We start from the raw sequence: 18002 nt of genomic DNA, 5'->3' as shown, positions 1-18002 counted from the left end.
TACTCTACTCTACATACCTAGTGGATGTCATGAGAGCAATCTGGACTGTCCCTTTGGAGCACTGTGGAGAGGGAAGCTACCACGAGCTTTGCAGAGTATCTGACCGTCGGTGATCCCTTTTCTGCCCTGGCATTGTGAGGAGCGGTGTGACATTCACCATTGGGCCTCCTCGGGCTGCTTCTGCTTGGCTCAAGCCAAGCATTTTGGATAAGAATTTGTAATTAGGCCATTTGTGGGGACTGGTGACCTTGGACATAGTAATGCCCACTTTCAACTCATGTTTTGGTTCTTGGATAGAAAGTTGTATCTTAATTTATGCAACCCAGATAAAAGTGTTCTGGTGACTTTTTTTTTTTTTTTTTTTTTTTTTTTTTTTTAATTCTGGCTGGTTTGGATGTTGCAAAGGGGATGAATGGCCTGTAGCCATCACAGGCGTGAGGTCCCATGACCCAAGTCTGAAAGCACAAAAGCTCTGGCTGGGTGGCTAGGTGAGCCCTTTGGATCCGAGGTCACGATCTAGTGTTCTCTTGTTCCTTTGCTTTCTGCGCCTGACAGGCCAGAGGGCACAGGGGAGCTAACCCCGTCTGGAGTAGCTTTCCTTCCCAGGTCCTGGTCTGCTGGCAGTGGGGCACCATCAGAGAGGCTGCCAGTGTGGAAAAGCTCCCCTGTCTCCTGTCACCCACTCACTTCCTGTCTCAGAGCAGCAGCTTTGGCCCTGGGCTGGGACTGCCTGGGACCTGACCTTTTTATATCTGTCCTTTTTCACATGTCTGGGCCCAAAGTACAGAACAACTTAAAAGGCAGGAGGAGTAATGTTTGCCTCGCTCGTGTTTTTGAAGGTTGCAATCCGTGGTCACTGGGCCCTGTGCTCTAGCGCAGGATGTCATAACAGCAGTAGCCTGTGACAGAGGGCAGATGACGAACAGAAGGAAATGCTGGCCCCTGGCTAGGCTTCTTTTTTTTTTTTTTTTTTTTTTAAATTCTGTCCAAGCCTCCAGCCCCATGGGGTGGTATCACCTATATACAGGTTGGGTCTTCTGAACTCAGTTAATCTTCTTTGGAGATGCAGCTGTCCACCTCACTAACTGCCTAAAGCCAGTTTCTAATTGATTCTAAAGCCAGTCAAGTTCACAGTGAAGTTTAGTCATCAGTGGCCTTAGCGCCTTCATGCTGGCATCTTGGTGAGTTTGCTTACCTCCGTGTGCCTATTTGTCTGTCATGAAGTGGGCCTAACACTGCTCCTTTCAGTCACAAGAGAAACGATGCCCAGGTTGATGGCATTCCCAGGTCACAGCAGTTCTATGGTCCAGCGTCCTCTGCGGCTGCAGCATCCCTCCTCCTGAGGACATCCCTCCTGTCTATAGTCTGGGTGATGGTCGCATGCTCTCTCATAGCAGAATGTTGAGGACTTGCCTGTGTTTTGTTTCACTGGGCGTTGTCAATCTAAAAGTTATACAGAGAAAGGCGAACTCTGGCAACTCTTCCTGTGGCCCGACCCTCTGTGGGTTCTCCACCAAAGCGCACTGCTGTAACAAGGCCACGAGCTGTCTGTAGGCTTTTAGCAAGCTGCTTCCACAGAGGCCGCCAGCGTGGAAGAACTCTCTGCACAGCCGAACTCCGCAGGGCACAGCCAGGAAGAGGGCAGGCTCTCGTGTGCCTGCAAGGCCTGAAATGATCCCAGGCAACCACCACTCTTAAGAAGTCAGAGCTGTGCAAGTCTATTTCACCAGATTCTCCAAGGGTCCTGGGACCCCCTAACGGGAAAGAGGCATGTCAGTGAAGGAGATATCCCTACACAGCCACAGGAAAAAAAATGGATGAGAGTCCCAACAAGGAATGCTTATAGGTGAGTGAATCAGGATTCCACCCAGGGATCTGTCATGAGCTATGGCTGTGTGCGAGAACATACATCTGAACATGAAGGACTTCATTGCACTGTTTCCTGCTGCCAGGCCACTAGGACAAAGAACCAATCACTTCCATTCAGATAAGCGATCTGGGTTGACAATACGACTCTAATTAATACACTTGCAAATGGAAGTTCGCTTTTTTAAATTCTGCAGTTGGAGATCCTGGCAGATGCACATTTCTGGGGGTTCTGCAGATACTTAGAAATTTAACGAGGGGACACAGGGTACTGTAGTTACTTTTTTCTGCGTTAGGGGAGTGTCTTCACTCAGTGGTCTTCTCTTTTGCCTCCTGCAGAATAATACAAACCACCAACAGCGAAGGCAGTGGCTGCACCCCAGCCAGGGAACTGGCTGCTTCCTACTCACTGTCAAGGCCAGCAGTGGCCTTGCCTTGCGGTGAGATGATTGCAGAGACAGGGAGCCGACCCAACTCTTGCCAAGTCCACAGCTGGGACACAGGTGAGGCCGGACTCTCCCAAGTGTGTATGTGAACCGTCTTGACAATTATCATTTAGCCCGGAGATAAGAGCTTTTCTACCGGTCGGCTGTAGAGACGCAGAGCATAGAAGTCAGGACAGCATGGCTGTGTGTGCGTGCACGCGTTCGTGCGTGCGTGCACGCGTTCGTGCGTGCGTGCGTGCGTGCGTGCGTGCGTGCCTGCGTGCCTGCGTGTGCTCAGTGTGCAGCGGGTGGTGTTGTAGTTGTCTCTGTGTTGCGCTTCTATGTAGTGGTATGCAGTGTCTTGAGGCCGGTATGATCTTATTTTATTTTGGGTGCTAGGGGTTTCACGAGGACCTTGCCCGTGCAAGGCAATCAGTTTCCCACCCAGTCTTCTTCTCATTTTTATTCTAAGATGAGGTCACCCGGGCAGACTTTGAACTTGCTGTCCTCCTATCTCAGCCTCACGAGTAGCTGAATTTCGGGCCTGCACCACCAGGCCCGGCTTGGGTGGGTCATCTACGACAGAAGAGAGCAGGACTTTCTCATGCTTGGCCGGCTATTCCTTGGCTAGGGACTCTACTCCTCCTGCCAAAAATCTCAACCCTCCATGCACCCCGCCTGCCACGGACTTCACAGCGGAAAGAGATAGAGCAGCTGGCCCCCATCTCTTTCCTCTCTGGATTTTTTTTTTTTTAAAGTCCCAGAGGCTCTCGATGTGGGGCCGGGCCCAGCTGTCAGGTTCATTCCATGCTAGGAGGCAAGGTGAGAGGCTCAGAGCAAGCGCTTTGGTTTCAGCCTCCTGGTATAAGCTGATGAACTGATAAAGGCCCCGCAATTGGGCAGCCCTTGTGCACACAAAATATGCAAAGAAATGAAGGGTCTGGCCAAACTCTGCTAATTTAATATTGGATACTACCACAGTGGTCATGCAAAATAGTTAACAGTTATACAGACCTATGTTTCAGGCACCCCTTGCTTTCATTGCTGCGTGTGAAACTGTTTAATATTCGGGACAGCCTTTAAGAAGATTTTTGTTCTCTTTCTTTCCTTTCCCTCAAACCCAGAGCCTTGTTGCACGCCAGGTAAGAACCGTCACTGAGCTATGTTGTCAGCCTACTGTACTTTTTGTGCATTGTTATTTATTTGCAAAACCCCCCTCCCCCCATCTAATAGGTGAAGAGCTTGCAGAACAGAGAACCTGGCTGGCAGGTGTTTGTAGCAGGAAACTTTTTTTTTTTTTTGGCGTTTCTAGGGCTTGAACCCAGGGCCTTGTCCATGTTAGTCGAGCACTGAGCCGCATCCCTGGCTATTTCCAGTTGAGATTAAGGGATGATGGCTCAGGGAGCTCTAGATATAAGGTCAAAGGTGACAACTTTTCCCTCTGCCCCAGACTCATTTTTCTTTTTGGGAACTAATGCCTCTGCATCCTGAGTGTTTATTTAATTTTTCTTTGAACTTTTTATTTTACATGTATGGATGTGTTGCTGGCAAGTATGTCTGTGAACCACACGTGTGCCCTGTGCCTGAGGAGGCCAGAAGAGGGCATTGGAGGCTAGACAGGAGCACCTGCATTCTGGATGCAGATCTCCAGGACCCAGCAGGATGCTGGAACAGGCCCAGACTCCCTGGACGTGCTTGGAAGACTTCAGTCCCATGAGCATGCCGCAGTGTGTTCAGAGAGAAGGGGAAGTGGTTGGCTGACTGGTTATTTCGCAGATCTCTATGGGAGAATAACTTAGGGGAATACGCTGTGATCTCAGAGGGGCACAGAGAGCATTCCCATTCCTATATGTCAAAAAGAAAAAGTGTTCAAAGCAAAGGGGTCTGGGGTGAAGCTCGGTAGGTGTGTGGGGTCCATGCTCAGCGCCACCAAGGCTGGAGAGAAAAAGAAGGAATTCTTAGCTGAAGGGTCAGAGGAAAGGTGTCTAAGCGTGTCAGGAAATAAAGTTTTAACTACCAACGAATTAACACTTAGCCCAGACAAGACAACGGGCTATCCACAGGTATCCTGTGGGGTATGTGATAGGAGAGGCTCAGAACATTTGGCTCCACAGTTTTTCTTGTCTACAAAGAGGATGTCTTAAGAAACCTGGGACCTGGTTCTCTTCAGATTCCTTAAGGACAGAAGGAATTCCCTGGGGCTCGCACAAGTCTGTTTCTGCTGGATGTTCAAGAGACGTGGCCGCTTGTGTTTGTCCCAGGCCAAGTCCACACAGACAAATCACCTTTCTCTTGGCCTGTGCTTTGGATTCCTCCACTCCTCACTCCAGGAGATAGGAGACAGGAGGCGCCTGAAGGAGGGTATTGGGAGTCCTTGTGGTTTCTGTCATGGCCCCGTTCAGTTTGATGTCGTTACTGGTGTATTCAGAGCAGAAGAACCAAGGAGAAAGGACTCAGAAACAGATATAGAAGAATATGTTCTATATTCTCATCCTCAAAACAAAAATCCTGAAAAGGCCTGGAGGGAGTGAAGACCAGATTCGCATATAAGCCCACTGCAGAGTGGTTTGGCTAGGTCCTTCTTGCCTTCTGCCAAGCCCTGGCCCTTCACAATCAGGAGCTAGAGTGGGGGGGTCCTCGGCAGCCTTTCTGCAGCAGCTGAGATTCTAGTCTGCTTCTCAGAGCATTCCTACCGCCCTGGCTGGGCCACGAGCACACAAGTACCGCAGAATGCTAAGATTTGGGGGCTGAGGCTACGGCTCACTTGGCAGAACACTTGCCTAGCCTGTTCTCAGCCCCAGGTTGATCCCCAGAGCCAATCAATATGGAAGGCAAAACCCCCTCTTTGTTGATGTTTCCCTTTACGAGTCATGAATCCATCACGCTTGCCATCCCCTGTGATACTGGGAGTTAAACCAGGGCCTTACCCAGGCCAGGCAGATGCTCTACCGCTTAGCTGTAGCACCTCCTTTTTTTTTTTCTTTTTTTTTTTTTTTTTTTTTGAGGTAGGGTTTCTCTGTGTAGCCTTGGCTGTCCTAGACTTGCCTTGTAGATGAGGCTGGCCTTGAACTCACAGAGATCTGCCTGCCTCCGCCTCCCAGAGTGCTGGGATTCCAGGAGTGCACCACCACACCCAGTATCTTTAGCCCTTTTTGTCTTTCTCTTTTTGACACAGGATTTCAATAAATTGCCCCAGACCATATGATCAGGCTCAGCTTCAACATGTTCTAAGACAACCCACTTTCTGAGCATTAGAGAACTTCGGAGTTAAGGAGCCTGGGCCTGGGACACCCATCCCTCCAACTACCAAGACCATGGGCCTCAAAGTTTCAAATGTACACCCAAGAAAAGTTTTCTCTCCCTAAACTCTTTTACTTTATTTTTTCACCCCTAACATATATCTGTTCCAGCATCCTGCTGGGTCCTTGAGATCTGCATCCAGAATGCAGGTGCTCCTGTCTAGCCTCACAGACTGCTCCAACGGGGCCCGCACTTTCCTTGCCACAGATCCTGGACACCAAGAAAAACAGCCTGCTCCTCTTGGACTTGGCCAACATGCCAGCAGTTTTAGACCCCCCCCCCCCCGGCCCAGGCCAACGACACCCTAATGTCAGCAAGAAGTAGTCATAGATGATTATGCTGCCCTTACTCATTCATTATCAACAAAAGGCCATGATGTTGGGATTCAGACACAGAACAAGGGGCTGACGAGCCTTTTTAACCAGGCTCTCCCAACATCCCTGGCCAATACCTGTTACAGGGCATGGCTGGTATACCCTGCCCTCTACCCCGAATTTTCCAGCCCAGGGGCAGGGCTGCCACTCCCCCAGAGGCTACTCACTATGTAAGCCAAGCGTTTTTTTGGTTCCCTTGCTCTTTGTTTTTCTTCTCTTTTTCTTTTTCCATCTCTCTCTCTCTCTCTTTCTCACCCTCTTTCCGTGTTTCTTCTCTCTGCGTGCACTCCCCCCCAACCCCGATTTTCTGCCTTCTCCTACATGGTGACTTTCCTGGCCCCTGTTTTTTGGGGCTGGTGAACCCTCCGAGAGCTGCTCCCGTTATACTTTTAACTTGTCTTGAATTGGCTCATTCCTCCAGCAGAAGATTGATTGTCAGGGACCTTTGTTTTGTCTACTGTTCCAAGACCTGTCAGAGTCTGGGCAACTAATAAGATACCCAAAGCATGTTTTTTAAGGCACAAACATCCCTAGATATGCTTTTTGGTGCAGGAGAAGGGGACTCATTATTAATGTTCAGGGCTTATAAAATGAGGTCAGAGCCAAGGTTACTTAGCTAATTAATGCCAGCAGCAGGGCTTGAACTCAGAGCAGATGAAATAATCAACTTTCAGCTACTTCTTAGTTTGTGACCTTAGGAAACCTTGCCAAAACCCAATTTCTTCACTTGTAAAATGAGAATTTGATCATTTATCCCCACAGATACTTACAAGAATGAAAGGTGTAAGGGTTGGGATATGGCTTAGTGGTTAAGGACACCTCTGCCCTTGTAGAGGACCCAAGATCAGTTCAGAATTCTCAACTGCCTGTAACTCTAGTTCCTTGGGGACTGGATATAGGAGCATGTGCACAAACACGTATACACAGATACCCACAATTAAAAATAATAAAATAATTAAAAAAATGTATTTATTTGCTATGTATACAGTGTTCTGCCTACATGTTTACCTGCATACCAGATCTCACTACAGATGGTTGTGAGCCACTATGTGGTTGCTGGGAATTGAACATAGGACCATCTGGAACAGTAGTCAGTGCTGTTAACCTCTAAGCCGTCTCTCCAACCCCTAAATGTGCATCCCAGGCTGCCCTCCAACTCCAGATCTTCCTGCCTGTGCCTCTTTCAGCAAATCCTACTGGCTTACACCACCACAGCTGGCTAAAATAAATCTTAAAATGATAAATCAATAGAAATAAAGATGGAAGGTGTTTTAAGTTCAGGTCTCTGCTTGAAGGGTGCTTCTTCAGAGAAACCTTTCCTGGCTGCTTAAAGTAGTCCCTTAGACAGTTCTGGTTTGAACAAAAACACGGCTGACTCCGGTGAACTCAGAGTGGAAGGCCACCGGGGGCTGGGGAGTGGAGAAGTGGTGGCGGGGATAGCCAGCGAAGCCGAGTCTTCTGGTTAGGAATGAAGCAGCTTTGATCCAAACACTTCCTGTTCCACCAACTCTTACAGAAGTCCCACGCAACAAGGCTCAGTGGTGTGTGGAGTCCTAATGTGGCCAGAACCGCACAGTGACACACTGTTTCCATCACAGCACAGAGCACAGAGAAGCCACAACCAAGAAGCAACGGAGAACTCTGACGCAGCAGAGCGCAAAGGGAGTGGTGAGGAGGAGGGTCCAAAAACCTAGGCCTTTAGACTTCATCCAGACAACCACGCGCTGTGCTCGGAAGGCAGCAAAGCAGCTGGACACAGCACAGTTAGGAGGCGGCCTTTGGTAACGTCTGAGGATCTAGGCCACAGCTAGCCACCCAGAACGGCCATCGTGAGCTGAGCTCTGATGGACTGTCAGTGGCTGATGCGGCCCGCCATAGTGACTGGCCCTACTGACTGTGGAAGCTCCGTATGCGTGTTGGATTTAGGGGGAATTTTCACTGTTCACACTAAATGTGTGAGTTAGAGTCAGCTGCGTTCTTCCATGATTGCCCTACCGACACATAAGACAGAACAAACCGACCCACCCTCCAGAAATGGTCAAAAATAAAACCTCAATGCAAAACCAAAACAAACCCCTAAACTGTTTAATAATAAATGAGTGTTCTGCTGAAAACCCACCATTCACACATATGATCCCTTCACAGGGCACACAAAACGCCATCAGGATTCATCCTCTGGGCTCCTCCAGCTCATCCCACAGCCTATGAACCCTGAAGCCGAGGTCTGCCTTTCTAACATCCTTCCTCCAAACCAGGGGGCAGGGGACTGCTGCCTGTGAGGTGAGTGGGGTCCAGGAGCTAAGAGTGACTCTGACCACTTTTAAAGCGTAACAAACCAAAAAGGTCATATTTCATGACAACCAAAAAATGGTAAGAATTTAGATTTCAGCGTCCATAAATCAGACTTTGCTGTAGCACAGCCATGCTGGCTTGTTTTTCTGTTGCTTAGGACCGGCTGTGACACAAAAGACAGAGCAGAGCAGCTCTGCTCCAGATCGCTTTGTGAGGTAAGTGGAGGGCAGACAGGTAGCAGTGAGAGCCCTTGCAGCATTGGTAGCATAGTCCTGCCAGGGCCCACCCTGAATACAGAACCCCCAGCTCCAGCCACACACTCTGTGAGGGTCAGGGCTTGGTACCCCCCAAAAGAAGTGTTTACTGAGGACCCTCACCTCACCTTCACTGCAAACCTCCCAGAAGCACTGAGATGTCCGTCGGTGAGTGATCAGGCCTGGCAAACCTCCCCACCAGTTCTGGCTTGAGTCTTCCGGTCCCCACAGGACCCCGGAAATTGTAGAGGCCTCATGCCCCAGTGCTCCGGCGGGTGAGGGGGTGAGGGGGAGTGGGGGAGGGGTGCACTGAGGTCCCTTTCCAGTTCTGGTGAGAATCTCAGCCTGGCCTGCTTTGTGCCTGATCTTTAGCTCCGTGTGCATCAGAATGGGCCAGTGGCAGGTGGCCTCCGGGTGGGTATGAATAGCAGTAATTGTCCTTATGTCAAAAGGATGAGCCAGAAAACACGGCTAGCAAGGGAGGAGGTGTGGGGGTGGGGCACTGCTCTCAGTGAATTAGGCCTTTTCTATGGATTCCATAAGGCTACATAATGAGCAGCTTTTGCTCGGCTACCTCTGACCTCAGGGGGGCCAGAGGAGGGGCCGACCCCTCCTCTGCTAAATACACTCTGCCTTTGTTTACCTAGCTCTGTTACTCCCGGTGCCGGCGGTTCAGCACTGGTGGGAGGCCACCCTGCCTCGGACACTCTTGGAAGCAGCTACTTCACTTTCCCCATCTGCAGAATGGGGACGGGAAAGATTCCCAGCCCAGAAAGGAGGCTGCTGCCAGGACCAAGGGAAACCTGGCCATGTCTGCCTGGTGCCATCTCTCAGGTTCTCCGGGGAAGCAGCCAGGAGTGTTTTTCCATTTTCTGCTCAAGTTCCATACTAAACTATACCTAATCCCTGTAGCTAAGTGTGTGACCCTGGGCCAGCTCCTTGCCTCTTCCTTCTCTCCCTCCTCTCCTCCTTTCCTCTTTCTCTTCCATCAGCGACCTGTGGATTATCACGCCAGGGCCTCCCTGCCTCCCAGGGATGGGAGGACAAATGAGATAATGCAGTCGGGCTGCTCCGGGGGAGAAAGGTGCTATGTACACGGAAGGTGTAATTATTATCCTGTAACTACACGAATGTTTATGTTGTACCAAGCCTGGCAATTTCAAGGTGTTTTGACAAGCAAGTTGTCTAAAGCTTGGAATCCCATCCAAGGGGTGAGGAAGGCTGAGAGCCTCTCCGGGCAGCCTGGAGCCTCCGGAGGATCCAGAGTCGTTGCTCCAGGCAGCATCACTCTGTGGGAGTGAAGGGAGCTGCCATCACCGCTGGCTTCACCCCAAACCTGGGGAAGGCCCCGGCGTGGCTGCACAGAGCAGCTCAGTTAGAATAGAAGTCCAGGCAGAAACATAACAAGGCTGTGGCTGGCAAGGATTTAGGTATAGGGTTTAGCAAATGACAGTCTTAATGTGTTCTGCCCTGTCCCTAATGCTTCCCTCTCTCACTGCCCTGACTGTCATCACTACCAAAACTATCTTAATCATGTCTTAGGAAGTGCCCAAGAGGGCACTCCAACATGTGCACACACACACACACACACACACACACACACACAAAACCAAAAAACTCAAAACTCCTTTCTAGAAGTTTCCCTCTCCTCAAATAGTGTGCCTACAGTGGAGGAGTGCAAAGAGATGGATGTAGTTATGTCCTTTGAAACGTGTATGGGAAAAATGGGGTTCACCAGGACAGCCACCCAGGCAGAAACACAGGCAGGAAACTGGGCTCCGACTCCAGACAGCACCCCAGGCCAAGAAGCTGGTGGCTTGAGCCATTTGCACCATGGTCTCCTTGTCTCTCCACGGGCTGGTGTGAAGATCACATGACTCCCCTGCCAGCAAGTGAAGGTGACAGGGAGTCGGCTGTGACCTGTGGAGAGAGCCGGGTGGGAGCCCCGGCCTGAAGGTTGTGCTATCCTCCCCTTCTTACTTGGTGGGAAACTACCAAATACGTGACCAACAGCCACTTCCCGTGTGCCAGAGGCTGAGAAAGATTCCGGATCTGGAAAGGTGCGCATTGTGGCTGCGTCCTCCCAGCTGAAAGGCAAATGAGCTTTGTCAGGTCTCTGAGAAGGGCGCCACTCCCACCCAGGAGGGCTCTACTCTCAGGACCTGTCAGGTGCCCGCCTCCCACTGCTGTCAAAGATAGCGTACCACCCGGATAGGGCGTGTGTGGAACACCCCGTCCCCAACAGCCAGGAGGGATGTCTAGAGATTCTACACAGAGGACGATGACCATCTGCCGCGGAGTCCAGACCCTCAAACTCGGGGATGCTGAAGAGGGGGTGACAGTATCGTCTTCACACAAAATGTAATGTTTCGAAGTTTTCGGTCTTTTCATTTGGGTGGTAACAGAACTGGATTAGCTGGCAGAGCTTTGAGATCTGTTCCAACTTTCCACTTCTCTGTAGTTCACATGAGCTTTCAAACGGAGGCAGGGTGCATGCGCTTCCTCAGTTACGCTGTCCCCTCCCCCATCCCCCGCACCACCAATGGGCATAAGGCATGTTTCCTTACATTGTTCTGGAGTTGAAGATGATGTGGTCCCTGGGTGGCTATTGTGAGATGGGAAAGAATAAAATTTAAAAATTGGGGTTCTCTTGGAACCGTGAAAGTGGAGCAGACTAGTATATAAAGCCTTTATTAAAAAAACAAACAAACAAACATGTTATCAAACCACTTAATAATATTCAGGTTCTGTGAAAATGTGAGTCAACCAGCTGCCATGATTTGGTGGATACATCCTTTCCAGGCAACCCAGCTCTTGTCTATAGTTCTGTGTGCACAGCCTATGGCTTCATATCAGGAAGAGATATTCTGACAGGGGAGCCTGGTCTGCACAGGCTCCAGGAGTTCAAATCTGATGTCTGTCTTAGTAAGTCTGTCAGGAGCCAGTCACTTCAGGATAGTTGGGGCATCATAGTCTCGGGTGGGGAAATGACACCCAAGGGGACGGCCTGACATCCTCAGACATTTGTTTCCAAGGCTGGTCCTGCTTCTGAAGGACACATGCCACACTGACAGCTCTGTTGTGGAGAGTTCTCACAGGGCCCAGAAAGACACCGTTGAGTCTCAGATGCTGATTTTTAGACCTGATGGGCTGAACTTTAAAGGGAAGATGAGAACAGGAGTATCATGAATTGGATACCAGCCTGGATTACACGGCAAGTGCCTGTCTCAAGACCAGAGGAAGAATGAGGGAGAGAAAGAGAGAGAGAGGAAGGGAGAGAGGGTGGGAGAGAGGGTGAGATGGTAGGGGGTGAAAGTAAGGGGAAGAGACAAAGGGGGATGCAGAGGGGGAAAGAGGGAGAGGGGGGAGGCAGGGAGGAAAAGAGAGAGAGGGAGAGAGAAGAGAGGGGGAGGAAGGGAGAAAGGGAGAGAGAGAGGTTGTATTACTTACTTTTTGTTAACAGGATATGAATTAATATCACCTTGGAGGGGGACCCTCATTGAGGGATCCCTTCTGTCAGGTTGGCCTGTGGGCTTGTCTGTAGGGCATTTTCTTGATAGATGAGGGACGTCGGGCTCTCTGTGGTCAACGCCACCTCTGGGCATCACACCTATGTGGTTAAATCTTAGCTCCTCCACATCTTACTTTATTCCATCTTAGGCCAGTAACGTAGTCTCTCCAAGCCTCGGCTTCTTCCCACGCCCAGGGGGACTGATCCTCAAATACTTTTTATGAGGATTAAACAAGACTAGAATGCAACTGCTTGGCGTAGCGCCGAGCGCAAAGGCAGTCCTAGGTACGTATCTGAACATGACCGTCACTCCTGAGTAGCCCGGAGTGTCCTTGGACAGGCCGAAGCGTCTGGTCGTGGTACAGTGAGGAAGCAGCCACTCACGACTAGGGCAGACTCACATCCCTCTGCCCTAATGACTGGCCGCAGGGACCCTTGGACTCTGTCACAACCAGAAGACGTCACTTTGTAGTGATGGACAGCGTCATGGTGTGGACTGGGAGGATGGGAATCTGGTCACCTCACGGAGGCAGCAAACTGTTTTCTGGAAGGACTGAGTCCTTGGTCAAGTAGAGAGTAAGGGTCAGGACGGGCTCTGGTTCTGTGAGTCCGAGCACAGCAAACGCTTCACGCTCCATCGCTCCTGAGCTTACAGCCCTGCTTCTGCACGAGTGGGAAGACTGAGGTGGAGGGTAAGCTGTGGCCTTATGGACAATGAGTAAGGGGCTGAGGAATGAGGGGGAGAGGAGGGGACTCTGCTCCTGGGGTCAGTAACAAGGGCACCAGGCTGATGACGAGGTGTGGAGTGGAGGGTCACCTCAGGACCTGTAGCTTGGAAGCAGGGAGAGTGGGCAGTAGTGGGTGGCTCTTCAGCCTGACAGTCAGCACCATCCACAGACAGCTTTTGGAGTTCATTAAGATCAGAGCTGGCTTGGAAAGCCCAGCTCAACAAGAGTGAGTATCCTCTCCTCACCCTCCAGAGCCCCTGGCTAAGTTCTGTTTGAGACCTCAAAAGTCCTGGACATATAGGACTTTCCTGATGTTATTCTCTCTCTGGCCCTGGGCACATGGACGTCAAGTCCTGGCAGTTGTCTTTGGGAACCAGAGGCAAGGTGGGGCAATGTGTGGAAGCTGTACCAGGCACTGGGGCAATCGAAAAGCAGCCAGCAAGCTGCTAAACACACGGGAGAGAGAATAGTGGCAGAGCCAACTGCTTTTAAGTTATTGCCTGGGGACCAGGGGGCGTGGCAAGGGCTGGGCACTGGTGGGTTTGTGTGAGCGCTGCCTGGGGATGTTTTAGCCACAGTCGCTTGGGAGTCCTGTTGAAGCAAATAACTGATTGAGAGGGAGAGGTGGAGAGGATCCTGGGTGAGTTTCCACCTAGCCCCAACAGGAAGCAACAAAAAGACGCTCAGCCTCGCCGATGGATAGACTGTTGTCAAGTTCCACTGGTTTGGACAGTCAGCTAGAGGCCCCACAAAAGGAAAAGGCCTTTTCTCAAACCAGCTTGGGGAACAGCCTTGAGAGTTCTGTGTTCTCTCTCTCCTTGGGAACTCATATCTGACAAGGGGAGCTACCCAGGAGCTACCTGTTGTCCACAGGGGTTGGGAAAGATGCTTCCTTTAGTAGGAATGCCTGGAAAATTGTCTCCTCTTTTCTGTCTCAGTGAGGACTCTGCAGTCAGCCTATCTCTGTAACTCTGTCTTCCCCAGGTCTCCACTCCAGTCTCCATCTCTGCCAACACAGTAGAGACACCAAGGCCCATGTAGGTCACTGTTGCCAGAGGTGCTTGTGACAGAAGAAAAGCAAGGCTTCTCATACAGCAGAAAACAGCCCAACCATGGAGACGTATGCACAACTCTTCTGTTCAGATGTGAGTCAAGAGATACAGGAAAAAACGCTGAGTGAAAGAAACCAGGCAGAGTACAATGTCTGATCCTGTCTGTATAGAGGCCTACTGAGGCCAGACTAATTCACGATGGCAGAAGACTGAGGAGTAATTACTTGTTTGATATTGGCTTCGAAAAGGTATAAGGAGCCTCCTGGGCTGCCGCAAGGCTTTACTGCTTGATTTGGCTGGAAGATACAGGGGTAGACACTGCTGTAAAGGAGCACCAGAGTTCATCTGCCCTGTCATGTTTTACGCCCTGTGACCCCTTTCTATTAGTTCTCCTGTGCTTTGGGGCCATCACTAAGTAAAATCGGGGTTCTAAGCTCTGTGTTACTAGGACAGCTGGTAACAGATGGCTCCTCAGTGACTCATGGGCAGGTAACAAATCCAGTGCGGATACACCGAGCTAAGGGCTGAGGTAGCGACCCGGGAGGGGAATGCAAGATCTCACCATGCCACTTGGAAGAGTGTACACTTCTTTCCTGGAAATTCCTAAGTATTATTTTCAGGTTGTAGCTGACTGTAGGCAATCCGAACTATGAGAAAGCAGCCTGCAGAGAGAGAGAGAGAGAGAGAGAGAGAGAGAGAGAGAGAGAGAGAGAGAGAGAGACTACTGTATATCAGGTGTTGTATTCATCAGAAGTCTGCTTAATTCCTCTTAGGCGTTTTGGCCCTAAGCCTTCTGGGTAACGCGTGGCTTTGTACTCTTCAAAGCAGTCCTTTTGGACTTTGGAGGTGGGTCTCTAGGAGTGAATCCCTCCTGCTTTGCCCTCCCTTCTACAGGCTGGGTAGGAAGTTGTGGTACCCAGATGTCTCGTCCTACTCCCGGAATCTCCTGGGCAGGAAGAAATTCTGACTCTCCGTTACAGGAAGCTCCTTGCTGGGAGGAACCTTGGGCCTACCTCCTCCACCAGGGTGTCACAGATTGTTTCTCCTTGAGGATGAGCAGGCATAAACCCTGTGTCAGGCAGGTCAACGCTCCACTTTCTCCTCCCTGTGTCGGCATTGGTGGGAACAGCAGGAGTGACCCGGACAGGAAACTATGGGGTTTCCTGTCCGGAAACCCCAAAGAGAAGCCACAAACGGAGTCAAGTAATTCTCTCCCGGCTCTCCCTTTGTAGAGCGTAACCTGCAGCCCGGTGCTTAGCAGGGAAAGGTGAACTCCTTCGTTAGCTTCTCCATAAGGGGTCTCTCCAGGGATGTGGGGAGGGCAATCAGGGTGCAGGCAACCCCCTGGCTCAGTCTGCGGGGGCAGAAGGAGAGCCACTGCCTCTCTTTCAAACCCGGAACTGCGCTAACCTCAGAAAAGTGCTGACGCACAGCCGGAATGCGATCAGACGCATCTCTCCCATTTCTCGCCGCTCTCCTTGAAAGCTACCAGTGTTTGATGAGCAGAAACAAGCCGCCCTGCTGAGATTTCCTGCTAGAGCCAAGTGTTTCTGCCGAGAGTGCTGAGCGGCCACCGTGCTGAAGAGCTAGCTTTGTGCCTTCAGTTCAGCGAGAGGCCTCCCCCTGGATCAGCGGGGCCTGCAGGATTTCTCAGCATTCCTTCTTCACACGGTGGCCATGTTTAAGTGTGTGTGGGGGCATGCATGTATGTGTATACACAGATACACCTATGTATACATCTACACAGCTCTTGCCACCCAAGGATGGAGAGTTTGATACGTTCCCTGGAGCTTCAACTCACCTGTAATAAACCTTTAAGAAAAATAGTTCCCTTTGAATGGCATCTTTCTTCTCCTTCTGGGCTTATTTCACCTATCCTCGGTCCGAGGAGAGTCGAACACCCCTGTAGTACTGTGTCTTCCCCCCTCATTCTGTGACAGTCTCTGGGGTGGGGGTGGGGCTGTCAAGAGATGCTATTATTTCTCTGTTTGGAGCCGTCTATGCTGTCAGCAAATAAAAAACCTGCAGCTTAGGAGCTCAGGGGAACTGGACACCCCCCCTTCCCACCTTTGGTATAACTGCCTCTAGGCTCCTTTCTGGGGTTCCCAGGTAGTTCTGTTTGTTTTCTGAGACAGGGTTTCTCTGTATAGCCCTGGATGTCCTAGGATTCGCTCTGTAGCACAGGGTGGCTTTGAACTCAGAGATTCACCTGCCTCTGCCTCCCCAGTGCCGGGATGAAAGGTGTGTGTCACCACACCTGGCCCAGGATACTTTTTATTCTTTTTTTGAGAGTCTCCGCCCCGACTGGATAAAGGTCTGCCTGGGCCCAAACTGCTCTGACCTCACTGTCTCTCTCCCTCTTCCCTCTGATCTATTTCTCCTCAACAGTCACAAGGGGCTATGTATCCGCAGCCAGTGGGAAGGAGACACCGGTGTCTCTGTTCTTTTCATGCAGTCTAAGTACCATGCCGAGGAATAGAGATGCACAGGGGGAATTACAGGGGCTTTGCCCACCGTTCCTGGTGGAGCATAGGTTTTCCTTACCCTGAGATCTAAATCAAGACAAGAGGACAAAGAGCAGGCCACACAGCCCCGGCACCATTGCCAAACCTCCCAGGAGTTACCATGGCTAAAACCTGGAATCCCTACTGGCTCCTCTCTTGAAAACACAACTTTTCCTAAACGTGATGAGCTGCCCACTCTTAAGACAATGGGCCTGTCCGAGCATCTTGTTTAGGAATCAAGGCGAGAAAGACATTGAGGGGCCCGAGAACAGATGAATTGCTCCCGAGAATGGAAAACAAATGAGCCGAGGCATAAATGGATGGAAAAACAAAAGGAAGAGATTCCCCAAACAATGTGGACCATTGAAGGGAGGCCGCAGGCACAGAGACCCAGGTCGTGGGACCAGCTGGGGGTGGTGGGCCAGGGGAGTTGAGCTGTCAGCATACGACTCAGGCAAAGTGTCTTCTCCCCGACACCCTGCGCTCCCATTTTCTTGCTGCCATTATCTGTCCTGCTGCCGTTTTGTGGTCGTAAAAGGAGTGTGTGTGTGTGGGGGGGAGAGACACACTAGGTGGGTCCCTGGACCACCTGCTCCCTCTCCCACACTGGCTTGTGTGAGATGTGAGCAATCTGCAGTGGCCAGCCCTTTCTTCCCCAGAGCAGCCTGCAGAGAGGCCCTCCGGTAATTTCAGTGAAATGTACTGACTCCGGAGTAACGGGATCTCATTGTCCCTGGAGACGATGGAGTCTCCAGGAGTGCAAGAATGGACCTGCGGGAATCTCCCATGCCCCAAAGTGGAGCTGAGGTACCAGTTTCTCTCTAGACCACATGATCACCTTGCCCTCAGGGTACATCCGTGAAAGTCATGCTAGGATCATGAGGGGCTGTGGCATGCAGGGAGGAGTTTTTTTCAGCTGGAGTCCCAAGATTATTTTCTTTTGTGGAGCACAGATTCTTTTTGGCTTTTGATAGAGTTCTGCCCTGTATATCCATTGTCAGCTGAAGACGTTTTTAAGTTGAAGACGTGCTGAGCTTATCCAGCCTGTAGACCATCATGGTTTAGTAACACAGCTTATAATCATGTGGCCAAGAACCACATCCGTGCCCAGCACAGAGAGAGCATACCTTGTTCCCATCGCTAGCAGCAGGGCAGGAGGGAGGGTCCAGTGCAAAATTCAAGGCGTGGGTTCTATAGAAGGTATATGGCTTGTACACCACTGTAAAGCTGAAAATTGGCCAGACCTACCACTGTCTCAGGGGGCAGTGGACTGTCTCTGGTGACCAAGACCACTGGTGACATTTGCATGGGGAATGGACAGTTCTCATTCCCTGCTGCTACTCATCAGAGTTCTGGAGAGTCAGTCCAATCTGTGATGCTTTCCTCGGATGGTGGCGGGAGCTTTGGAATGTTTTTTCAGAACCCATGGCGGTTAATCTTAGCACTCCTTGGGAAGAGAGGGCTACGCCTCACCACCTCCCACTGAGGAACAGCAGCACCTCCTCTGGGATGGAAGAGATCAAGAAAAGTTCTGATCCTGGCCGATTACTTCACCTGAAGAAACAAGGCCCTGAGAGGGGGCAAATGGCCAGCCTACGACCACACAGGTCATGTCAGAGAGTAGATTAGGGCCAAGGCCTCCCTTACAGAACCCATGCAACTTTTTGGTAACCAAACAGTTGTCAAGGCCACTGAT

At 50.8% G+C, this 18002-nt stretch overlaps 2 long non-coding RNA genes across 2 annotated transcripts; both read left to right on the top strand.

Annotated features, from left to right (window-relative positions):
• The first annotated feature begins 1471 nt into the window (after window positions 1–1471).
• Window positions 1472–8696, top strand: LOC132648070 (uncharacterized). Its single transcript, XR_009586441.1, has 4 exons — window positions 1472–1846; window positions 2206–2369; window positions 8111–8245; window positions 8415–8696. It is a non-coding gene; the product is annotated as an uncharacterized LOC132648070 (long non-coding RNA).
• Window positions 8697–12265: 3569 nt separating this feature from the next.
• On the top strand, window positions 12266–15597 carry LOC132648068 (uncharacterized). The gene is made up of 3 exons (XR_009586440.1): window positions 12266–12714; window positions 13735–13895; window positions 14697–15597. It is a non-coding gene; the product is annotated as an uncharacterized LOC132648068 (long non-coding RNA).
• Window positions 15598–18002: the final 2405 nt, after the last annotated feature.

Source organism: Meriones unguiculatus, chromosome 15, assembly GCF_030254825.1.
Source record: "Meriones unguiculatus strain TT.TT164.6M chromosome 15, Bangor_MerUng_6.1, whole genome shotgun sequence".
Lineage (NCBI taxonomy): Eukaryota > Metazoa > Chordata > Mammalia > Rodentia > Muridae > Meriones > Meriones unguiculatus.
The sequence above is the reverse complement of the archived record's forward strand: the minus strand, read 5'-3'. Positions and strand labels throughout refer to the sequence as shown.